General features: G+C 39.7%; 8 non-coding genes across 8 annotated transcripts; 6 read left to right on the forward strand and 2 right to left on the reverse strand.

The window, feature by feature from the left end:
* The first annotated feature begins 539 nt into the window (after window positions 1-539).
* Window positions 540-611, forward strand: trnae-uuc (transfer RNA glutamic acid (anticodon UUC)). The gene has a single exon. It is a non-coding gene; the product is annotated as a tRNA-Glu (tRNA).
* A 90-nt stretch (window positions 612-701) lies between these two features.
* On the forward strand, window positions 702-788 carry trnay-gua (transfer RNA tyrosine (anticodon GUA)). Its single transcript is given in 2 exon segments — window positions 702-738; window positions 753-788. It is a non-coding gene; the product is annotated as a tRNA-Tyr (tRNA).
* Window positions 789-847: 59 nt separating this feature from the next.
* On the reverse strand, window positions 848-920 carry trnae-cuc (transfer RNA glutamic acid (anticodon CUC)). Its single transcript has one exon. It is a non-coding gene; the product is annotated as a tRNA-Glu (tRNA).
* A 311-nt stretch (window positions 921-1231) lies between these two features.
* On the forward strand, window positions 1232-1304 carry trnar-acg (transfer RNA arginine (anticodon ACG)). Its single transcript has one exon. It is a non-coding gene; the product is annotated as a tRNA-Arg (tRNA).
* A 2100-nt stretch (window positions 1305-3404) lies between these two features.
* Window positions 3405-3476, forward strand: trnae-uuc (transfer RNA glutamic acid (anticodon UUC)). The gene has a single exon. It is a non-coding gene; the product is annotated as a tRNA-Glu (tRNA).
* A 92-nt stretch (window positions 3477-3568) lies between these two features.
* trnay-gua (transfer RNA tyrosine (anticodon GUA)) lies at window positions 3569-3655 on the forward strand. The gene is given in 2 exon segments: window positions 3569-3605; window positions 3620-3655. It is a non-coding gene; the product is annotated as a tRNA-Tyr (tRNA).
* Window positions 3656-3714: 59 nt separating this feature from the next.
* On the reverse strand, window positions 3715-3786 carry trnae-cuc (transfer RNA glutamic acid (anticodon CUC)). Its single transcript has one exon. It is a non-coding gene; the product is annotated as a tRNA-Glu (tRNA).
* A 310-nt stretch (window positions 3787-4096) lies between these two features.
* On the forward strand, window positions 4097-4169 carry trnar-acg (transfer RNA arginine (anticodon ACG)). Its single transcript has one exon. It is a non-coding gene; the product is annotated as a tRNA-Arg (tRNA).
* The last annotated feature ends 5578 nt before the right edge of the window (window positions 4170-9747 follow it).

Raw genomic sequence — 9747 nt, forward strand, 5'->3', positions numbered from 1 at the left:
ATTAACGATTTAGCAATTTTCTTACATTTTTCCATAGTTCCTCCAACTTTTCACAATAGAAGAACAAATGTAATAAACCTTCCCCTTCCTTCCTAAACACCTTACATATTATATCTTGTTCAATTGCCATTTTACACAATCTCATTTCTGTTAATATGCAATTATGTCTCAATAAATAATTACAATTTTGTAAAATTGGTTCCATATATTTCATTCTGACATTTCCCCATATTTCTTTTCATTTAAATCCTCATATCTTTCCTTCCAGTAGTTGAATGCTATAGGTCTTATAAAAAGCCTTTGATCTAAAAACAACATAAAAACTCTTAACTGTACATAAGCTCATATTGATCTTTTCTCCATTTTTTTTTCTTAAAATAGACCTCTGGTAATTCTTCCTTATCCCGCAACTCATTTTTTTTTTCAATTATTTCAATCCAATCTTTTGGTATTGCTTTTTTCAAATCATGATATTGTCTTTGTAATTTTGTTTAGAAAGAACTGAAGTTTTTGCCAAGACTGCCCTCATAAGTGGCAGCTCCCATATGGTTTAGCGGTCAGGATTCCTGGTTTTCACCCAGGCGGCCCGGGTTCGACTCCCGGTATGGGAAGCCTTGAGTATTTTTTGCCACTGCCCTTTTTTTCCAGCAGTCGGACTGCAGCAACTTTAAGGGGGTGGGCTTGTGTTGGACTCTCGTAAGCCTTCGATAGCTCAGTTGGTAGAGCGGAGGACTGTAGGTGTGTTGTTGGCAATCCTTAGGTCGCTGGTTCGACTCCGGCTCGAAGGAGGTCTTTTGCCCTTTCATGCCTGTGCAGTTCGCATATATTTTCATAGCTCAAAAGTAAGTTCCCTGACCGGGAATCGAACCCGGGCCGCGGCGGTGAGAGCGGCCGAATCCTAACCACTAGACCACCAGGGAAGGTCTTGTAGAAGCTTGCCCTCAAGTCTAGCTGTGGGCCTCCACGCAAGTATGCTGCAGCTGCTCTGACAAAAATAAATCTAATGCTTGTAACCTCCTCCTGGAGAGGAGAAAGTCTCAGACCCTGGATCACAGTTCTTCTAGGGAGGGACTGTCACATGCACTGTAAGAGCATCCTATCGACACCACAACTTGCCATAATAACGAAGGACAGCATGTGTTGAACGAACTCTGTGTTGAATGAACTCTGTGTTGACTGAGCTGTGTCCTTATCACAAGCAACAAGATAAAGATGAAAAGATAAGCAGACAGGGCCAGTGGCGCAATGGATAACGCGTCTGACTACGGATCAGAAGATTCTAGGTTCGACTCCTGGCTGGCTCGCTCTGGTCTTTTTGCTTTGATGTCAGCCAGTGCACTGCAGTCGCCTTTCGCCCCCACTGGAACTGTTCAGGTCCACTCTGGAGTGTGTTGAGTTTAAGAGGCCGCAATCACAGAGCCGTGGGGTGCTCCCCTGGTTTCAAAGGCTGCCCCAACCGCTAGATTTTTATTAACGTCTACTACAGCTACACCAATCGTAAACCCAGCCTACTTGTTGCAAAAGTCCCTACCACTTAGAAGTCACCCAGCCAACTTGCAGCGTAATCTCTTCCCTTGTAAGTCTCTGAGCTGTAGCATACCTAAGTGCTCTGATAAAACATGCATAAAAGAAACTATGGCTTTTAACCTCCTCTTGGAGAGAAGAGAGTCTCCGACCCTGGATCTCAGGGGTTCTATGGAGGGACTGTCAGGAATCCTGTAAGAGCATCCCATCCACACAACGTCTTGCTATACAACAAAGCAGAATGTGTGGTGATGGAACTCCAGGTTGACAGAGCCTTGTCCTTGTTTCAAACAATGTGCTAACAAGGTGCTAACAAGGTGCTGAACGGAGTGCCAGTGGCACAAAGGATAACGCTTATGACTATGGATCAAAGGATTCTAGCTTAGCAATCGTAAACCCAGCCTACTTGCTGCAAAAGTCCCTACCAGGCCCAACCCTGTCTTTCTTTCGAGTTCAGATGAGATCAGGCATTGCCAGAGTGGTATGGCCGTAAGCGAGAGCAGCCGTCAAGAGTTAGCTATTTAAAAATAGGCGCAGCACCAGGAGCCGAGCGCAGCTCAGCTTGCATTGACACAGCACCGACAGAAACAAGGCCCTTGTCCCCTCAATTGTTTACCTGTTTTTTTTTTTTTTTTCTGTTTCTGCTCCGGGGCACCGACAGCTCTTGCTAAGTTAAACCAGCCAAGTCACTGTACCTACTTTACCCCGAATGGAATCAGGGGAAGTGGGTTCACTGACTTGGCTGGTTCCAGAGTTCAGAGAGGAATTCAGAGGTTTTTTTTTTATATTTTGGGAAGTGTATTAGCTGCCAAATGAAGGAATTTAAAAAGCTTACAGCACCTGGTATTCCCAGGCGGTCTCCCATCCAAGTACCAACCAGGCCCAACCCTGCTTTGCTTCCGAGTTCAGATGAGATATTTTAATTTTTTTTAAATTAAAATCAAATATTTACATTTTTACAAAGAAATGATCACATCACACAAAAATCACATGATAGTTACAACACTCATTATTAGACTTCATATTTTTCCCATAACCAACTTAAGATGTTGTCCTTGTATTCAACTATTACGTTCCCTTTTACCATTATTTCTATAAATACAATCCTCCTTTTCTTGTACTATAAAATAGTTGAATATCAATTTTACAGCCATCTCCATTCTGTTTTTAAACATACGCCATATATCCACTCTCTTCCCATCATGTTTAGCCATATTTCTCCTTATCCAAATCACATACTTAGCAATTGTTATACATAGATTAAAAGCATACATACCACATTCATTTTGACCAAATAAATATTTTTTTTCCCAGTTCTTTTGTTCATCCACATATATGTCCCCTATTAACGATTTAGCAATTTTCTTAAATTTTTCCATAATTCCTCCAACTTTTCACAATAGAAGAACAAATGTAATAAACCTTCCCCTTCCTTCCTAAACACCTTACATATTATATCTTGTTCAATTGCCATTTTACACAATCTCATTTCTGTTAATATGCAATTATGTCTCAATAAATAATTACAATTTTGTAAAATTGGTTCCATATATTTCATTCTGACATTTCCCCATATTTCTTTTTCATTTAAATCCTCATATCTTTCCTTCCAGTAGTTGAATGCTATAGGTCTTATAAAAGCCTTTGATCTAAAAACAACATAAAACTCTTAACTGTACATAAGCTCATATTGATCTTTTCTCCATTTTTTTTTCTTAAAATAGACCTCTGGTAATTCTTCCTTATCCCGCAACTCTTTTTTTTTTCAATTATTCAATCCAATCTTTTGGTATTGCTTTTTTCAAATCATGATATTGTCTTTGTAATTTTGTTTTAGAAAGAACTGAAGTTTTGCCAAGACTGCCCTCATAAGTGGCAGCTCCCATATGGTTTAGCGGTCAGGATTCCTGGTTTTCACCCAGGCGGCCTGGGTTCGACTCCCGGTATGGGAAGCCTTGAGTATTTTTTTGCCACTGCCCTTTTTTTCCAGCAGTCGGACTGCAGCAACTTTAAGGGGGGTGGGCTTGTGTTGGACTCTCGTAAGCCTTCGATAGCTCAGTTGGTAGAGCGGAGGACTGTAGGTGTGTTGTTGGCAATCCTTAGGTCGCTGGTTCGACTCCGGCTCGAAGGAGGTCTTTTGCCCTTTCATGCCTGTGCAGTTCGCATATATTTTCATAGCTCAAAAGTAAGTTCCCTGACCGGGAATCGAACCCGGGCCGCGGCGGTGAGAGCGCCGAATCCTAACCACTAGACCACCAGGGAAGGTCTTGTAAAAGCTTGCTCTCAAGTCTAGCTGTGGGCCTCCACGCAAGTATGCTGCAGCTGCTCTGACAAAATAAATCTAATGCTTGTAACCTCCTCCTGGAGAGGAGAAAGTCTCAGACCCTGGATCACAGTTCTTCTAGGGAGGGACTGTCACATGCATTGTAAGAGCATCCTATCGACACCACAACTTGCCATAATAACGAAGGACAGCATGTGTTGAACGAACTCTGTGTTGAATGAACTCTGTGTTGACTGAGCTGTGTCCTTATCACAAGCAACAAGATAAAGATGAAAAGATAAGCAGACAGGGCCAGTGGCGCAATGGATAACGCATCTGACTACGGATCAGAAGATTCTAGGTTCGACTCCTGGCTGGCTCGCTCTGGTCTTTTTGCTTTGATGTCGGCCAGTGCACTGCAGTCGCCTTTCGCCCCCACTGGAACTGTTCAGGTCCACTCTGGAGTGTGTTGAGTTTAAGAGGCCGCAATCACAGAGCCCGTGGGGTGCTCCCCTGGTTTCAAAGGCTGCCCCAACCGCTAGATTTTTATTAACGTCTACTACAGCTACACCAATCGTAAACCCAGCCTACTTGTTGCAAAAGTCCCTACCACTTAGAAGTCACCCAGCCAACTTGCAGCGTAATCTCTTCCACTTGTAAGTCTCTGAGCTGTAGCAATACCTAAGTGCTCTGATAAAACATGCATAAAAGAAACTATGGCTTTTAACCTCCTCTTGGAGAGAAGAGAGTCTCCGACCCTGGATCTCAGGGTTCTATGGAGGGACTGTCAGGAATCCTGTAAGAGCATCCCATCCACACAACGTCTTGCTATAAAACAAAGCAGAATGTGTGGTGATGGAACTCCAGGTTGACAGAGCCTTGTCCTTGTTTCAAACAATGTGCTAACAAGGTGCTAACAAGGTGCTGAACGGAGTGCCAGTGGCACAAAGGATAACGCTTATGACTATGGATCAAGGATTCTAGCTTAGCAATCGTAAACCCAGCCTACTTGCTGCAAAGTCCCTACCAGGCCAACCCTGTCTTTCTTTCGAGTTCAGATGAGATCAGGCATTGCCAGAGTGGTATGGCCGTAAGCAGAGCAGCCGTCAAGAGTTAGCTATTTAAAAATAGGCGCAGCACCAGGAGCCGAGCGCAGCTCAGCTTGCATTGACACCAGCACCGACAGAAACAAGGCCCTTGTCCCCTCAATTGTTTACCTGTTTTTTTTTTTTTTTTTCTGTTTCTGCTCCGGGGCACCGACAGCTCTTGCTAAGTTAAAACCAGCCAAGTCACTGTACCTACTTTACCCCGAATGGGATCAGGGGAAGTGGGTTCACTGACTTGGCTGGTTCCAGAGTTCAGAGAGGAATTCAGAGGTTTTTTTTTTATATTTTGGGAAGTGTATTAGCTGCCAAATGAAGGAATTTAAAAAGCTACAGCACCTGGTATTCCCAGGCGGTCTCCCATCCAAGTACCAACCAGGCCCAACCCTGCTTTGCTTCCGAGTTCAGATGAGATATTTTTAATTTTTTTTTTAATTAAAATCAAATATTTACATTTTTACAAAGAATGATCACATCACACAAAAATCACATGATAGTTACAACACTCATTATTAGACTTCATATTTTTCCCATAACCAACTTAAGATGTTGTCCTTGTATTCAACTATTACGTTCCCTTTTACCATTATTTCTATAAATACATCCTCCTTTTCTTGTACTATAAAATAGTTGAATATCAATTTTACAGCCATCTCCATTCTGTTTTTAAACATACGCCATATATCCACTCTCTTCCATCATGTTTAGCCATATTTCTCCTTATCCAAATCACATACTTAGCAATTGTTATACATAGATTAAGATACATACCACATTCATTTTGACCAAATAAACGAAAACGGTTTTCTAAAAAAAAAAAAAAAAAAAAAAAAAAGTTAAGAATATTATTTTATTACAAAGTTTTGCAGGCTCTAGAGTGCCCTGATTTCTTAACGGTGTAACAAAAAATTCTATTCGAGGGGTAAAATTAAATGAATTTTCGATAAGTATCGTTAATAAAATATTATAATATGAACTTGCTTTTGTTATATCTTTACCTGCTTTGCACACTTATGCGTGCTCTCTCACCAGCAGCAGTTGATTGACACACATTGCTTAAAGGCGCTACACACACAGCCCCACACCTTGGTATGGAGCGGCAAGTGCTGAAACACGCAACCAGTTTTATTTGTTGTCGATTTGCGTGTTGTTCCTTTTTAAAGTGTCTTTTATTTTTTAAATCTCTCAAATTAGGCTCTTTTAGGTTATTAGGAGATATTAGTTCAATTATGCGCCGTAGGCCATTGACCAACACCCCTGCATACAGTTTAGGCTACACACTGCAGGTCTACAGTTCTGATGTGTTATGAATTGTTTTAGTTTTTATTGTAAAATATACATTATAATCCAGTACAAAGTAAAATAATATTTATTAATGGCCATTGGCAGCGTATAGCCGTTAAGCTTAAATAGTCGAAGTGTGTTTTATTAATATTAAAACAAATTACAAAATAGCCAACTTTTGATTTTATTTCGTTTCCGTGTATTTTTATCAAACAAAAAATGCTATTGTATTTTGGTTTGAATTTTATTAGAAATGTAATATTTAGGCAACACTACTTCTACATAACTGTAACACGGGGAGCAGGTTTATTCAAACTCAGCGAGGCAATGGTCAACACAGGTGCAAACAGATGTATGAAGGCAGTCCAGAATCGTAGTTAAACACAGGCGAGAGATCGGTAGACAGGCGGCAGACAAGGAGAAAGGGAAACCAGGCAAAGATAAAACACGGCGAAACTAGACTAGGAAACCGTTGTAGTGTCACTATACAGATAACAAGACTCGGCAAAGGCAGGGTAGTGTGTGTTGTTTAAATAGTGTGTGTAATCAGTCTCTGACAATCCTCAGCTGGTGCAAATGTAATCAGTCAAAATGAGGAAGCATGGTGTTTGTGAACAGAGTGCATGTATGAAAATGTAGTCCATGAATGGCGGATTTGTAGTCCATAGGTTATTGTGAGGGTGAGTGCTTACCAGCGACCTCTGGTGGTTAGAGATCGCTGGTAATCATGACAATAACATTGGCTCTGATTGCGTTTTTAGAGATATCCTAGATAGACTTTTGGCTGAAAAACATTACCTGTTCATTTCAGTGCTGTATTTTGACATTTCACAAGGGCTTCAGCTGGTACCGGCCTCAATTTCGCGACTTGATGTTTATGTGGTGTCTACATATCAATGTCTGGATGACAGCGAGAGCGAGATGAGATGAAACCTCAGATTCAATGTGCAGCTGCACAGTTTCTGCATATTTTGACATAGGCTCATCTAAATTTAAATATTGTCGAAATATTGCAGAGAGGAAGTAAATTTTGATTTTGGAAGAGAGCTGCTTCAGTAATGAAAGACACAGTTGGTGGACACACACACATGCACACACACACACACAGGATACACTTATAGGCCTATTCATTATTGATTTATTTACATTAAACGCACAGTAATTAAATTTAAAAAAGAAAGGCATAACTTCAGAAAAAGTGCTCACTGCTGTTTCCGCTATTTTGTGGTTGTTTTGTTTTCTGCCATTTGCTTGTCAGTGGTGCTGCATTGCTGGATTACTTTTGTTTTAATCAGAGATTAAGATTAGGACTTCATTCATTCATTTTCTTTTCGGCTTAGTCCCTTTATCAATCCGGGCTCACCACAGCGGAATGAACCGCCAACTTATCCAGCACGTTTTTACGCAGCAGATGCCCTTCCAGCTGCAACCCAGCTCTGGGAAACATCCATACACACTCATTCACTACAGACAATTTAGCCTACCCCATTCACCTGCACCGCAGGTTTTTGGACTGTGGGGGAAACCGGAGCACCTGGAGGGAACCCACTGAACGCAGGGAGAACATGCAAACTCCACACAGAAACACCAACTGACCCAACCGAGGCTCAAACCAGCGACTTTCTTGCTGTGAGCTGACAGCACTACCTACTGCGCCACTGCGTCACCCCAAGATTAGGCCTACTGTATATAGCCAATTTCAGTTATTTAGCGTAATGTATAGTTATTTAGTTTAATTAGAGTAATTTATAAATATATAAATTATTTAGTGCTTTTTGGATTTAGGCATAGGCCGAGTATAAAACTTAACATTACTTGTAAATACAAAAGATTATACGGTTTAGTTTAGTTTTTTTATGGTACTGTATTGCATGTTGAATGTTACAATTACAAAGATTTTTATTAAACAAGTGCACTAGCACAAGATATTTGTGTAGGTGTAAAAATATAAAATATTAATTCTCATATTCTTGCCATATTTATCTTTAATGTAAATATAAAACACTATGCAATGCGTGGTTCACCTAAGAAAAAAAGGCGCAGCAAGGCAAAAAGTTAGTCTAGAGCCCTGTATTGGATAGATTAAGTGATAGATTGTGTGTGCATTTTATTAACATTGACACTACTTTTACGATTGATTAAACTAGGGATGCTAACGATTACTCGATTGATTTATTGTCGGTAACCCTTCAAACCCAATAGACCTCATCGATGACCGATTAAGCATGGGTAATTAAGTTATGCTTTGCGCTGTGAGACGCGTCCCTGAATTCATACATTACATAATCAAGTGTGTGCAGTTTACGTTACTTTATGGAGTCGTGCACTCTCTTGATTGTGTATATTGGGGACACATAAAACCCTGTTATGCACAGATCTCGTTTATGTCCGCTGGTGCTGCCGTTAATCTGCAGGTCAAGTAATCAAAAAGTAGGCTACATGACGTTTAATTAGGGCAGGTTAATAAGACCAAACACTGGTTGTGCAAACTTTAACTACTCCTCTAAAATATTAGTGTTTCAAGCTATATTATCTTTTTATAGACTGGCATAGGCCTAAATAGGCATCACGGTCAGACATTTAGAGTTTATATAAAACGAGCGCTTACCTCATTTCACTGAGATCATTATGAGGATCATATTGCATATTCGGGTAAGCAGCCTGTAAATAATGTATTTTATTAATGGATTGTTTATAAGGACTAAGCTATTAAATACTGTAATTCTCCGAATGGAAAATGCTTGGGTTGTTTGATAATATCTATCATATCATGCAAAACTTTATCTATCATGTTTATGATCTGCCCCTCATCCTTCAATATTACAGATGATTTATCAGATGATTTGTCATAAGAGAAATGTTAACAAGAGGATTTTCTTCATGGAGACCCATCTAAAAACAATCGACAATCAACAATCAATAATTCATTTAGTATAAATACAAGTTTTAGTAACAATAACTTACCGAAACATACCTTTGTACATGAAAGAGCAGGTTCTCGGTAACCTTTAAGACAAGCTCATCGCATAAGAAACGACTCTCGCTTATGATGTCCGCTTCGCGGGCATTTCACGTTGTATGCGTCACCGTCACATTTGTACACAGGCTTTAAATTAATGCTTTTTGTCTCCAAAATTCATATAATAAAGAGAACGATAAAATTAACGTTATTAACCGGTTAACTGTAAACGTTTCTTCAGAATGATAAAGTTGATCTTTTTTTTTCATTTCTGTTCCTGAAAAATGTCATTCGTTTCCGTTTTTCGTTTCTGTTCCTTGAACCGGTTTGGAGCCCTGCTTAAAATATTGTAATTTTATACTTGTATAATATAGACCTATACATTATTTGGCAGCAATGTATTATCTAATTTCAATTTTGCATTTATATGTTATTTATTTCAAATGTTTAATAAATTTTATAATAATTTACTAATTAAATTACTCTAATATTGCAGAAAACACATTATGTTACCAATCACACTAACAATAACACTAACCTGCTTCTTTATAAAGGATAAAAATGGAATAAAAAGTGTACTTAAACGAAGAGGCACCAGTTCCAGCTGCCACAAA

Source organism: Danio aesculapii, chromosome 4 (genome assembly GCF_903798145.1).
Source record: "Danio aesculapii chromosome 4, fDanAes4.1, whole genome shotgun sequence".
In the NCBI taxonomy this organism is placed as follows: domain Eukaryota; kingdom Metazoa; phylum Chordata; class Actinopteri; order Cypriniformes; family Danionidae; genus Danio; species Danio aesculapii.